The 1292-nt window shown below is 38.5% G+C and overlaps 1 non-coding gene across 1 annotated transcript; it reads right to left on the reverse strand.

Annotated features, from left to right (window-relative positions):
• Positions 1 to 747: 747 nt before the first annotated feature.
• On the reverse strand, positions 748 to 851 carry LOC145110413 (small nucleolar RNA R71). Its single transcript, XR_013709793.1, has one exon. It is a non-coding gene; the product is annotated as a small nucleolar RNA R71 (small nucleolar RNA).
• Positions 852 to 1292: the final 441 nt, after the last annotated feature.

Here is a 1292-nt window from a genome sequence, read left to right on the forward strand (position 1 = left end):
ATTTGTCTTTCTTTCTGAACAACACCACGCCGTGGTTAACTTAACGACGTCTTGGTCTCATCTCACTTAATATTTAGTTTTGCGATTTTTATTCCTTTTACGCGGTTTTGTTTTGTTTTGTTTTTATTGTAGTGATTTATGGCCCGAAGATCTAAAACTCCAATAGTTCCACCACTTCAAGATCCAGAATCTACTTTTCATAAAAAGAAGAACAAGAAAGCCAACGACTCAACAAGAACTTTTCAATCGGAAAAATGATTTGAAAGTTTCGAGAGGACACCTGATAAGAAGAGAATTAGATACGAGCCAGAAACATCTACCGAAGAAAGTTCAGAGAAAGGGATAAAATGCAAGGTTCAAGAGATGACGAATATCATGAGAATGATGATGGGAGATTACAAGAAGAGGATACATGAAGAACATGGACCAGGTCTTGCTCCATCCGATTTACCAACTGAAAGAAGTTTCGAGCTCAAACGACATATTCTATCTATGCTCAAGGATATACCCTTCGTCGGGAAAGAGTATGAAGATGCTTTTAAGCATATTGATGAAGTAAAGGAAATTTCAAACTATTTCAATGTTCCTAATGTGCCAAGAGAAGTCGTGTTACTTAGGATGCTTCTGGTGACATGTACCGGTGAAGCAAAATTTTGGTTGAAGTCACTTGCACCTGGATCCATTACTATGTGGGCAGATCTTCATGATGCTTTAATTGAGCAATTTAGTCCACCTTCGAAGATCTCAAATCTTAAAAAGAAGATTGCCAAATTTCAACAAGAGATTGGAGAGTCATTGTATGAAGCATGGGAGATGTATAAGGGCTTTCTTAGAAGTTGCCCTCAAGAAGTGTCCATTTTCTATGATGGAGTGAATGTAACAACAAGACAACTTCTTGAATCCCAAGGGCCAATGACGAAGGAGCCGGCCACCATCAAAGAATTGATTGAAGAATTTTCAAAACACTCATGTGAGTACCAAAACCCACGAGTGGATGTTACTAGAGGTAAAGGAGATGGAGGGAACGAAAACATGGTTGCGGTTTTGGAAAAGTTGGAAAATATGGATAGGCGAATGACAAAATTGGATCAATCCATTCATGCCATAAGAGTTGGGTGTGATTACTATAGTGGGCCACATTTGACCAAAGACTGTGATTTGGATGAAAACGGGAACAAGAAGGCACAAGTGTTTTACTCTAGTGGTGACAAGTATGATGAAGATTGGAGAAAGCCCAAGAAGGAGTGGTTTCCATATGAAGAATACAAGAAGAAAAAAGATGAAAAGTATAG

This window comes from Lactuca virosa, chromosome 4 (genome assembly GCF_052849685.1).
Source record: "Lactuca virosa cultivar CGN04683 chromosome 4, Lactuca_virosa_CGN04683_v6, whole genome shotgun sequence".
NCBI classification, from domain to species: domain Eukaryota; kingdom Viridiplantae; phylum Streptophyta; class Magnoliopsida; order Asterales; family Asteraceae; genus Lactuca; species Lactuca virosa.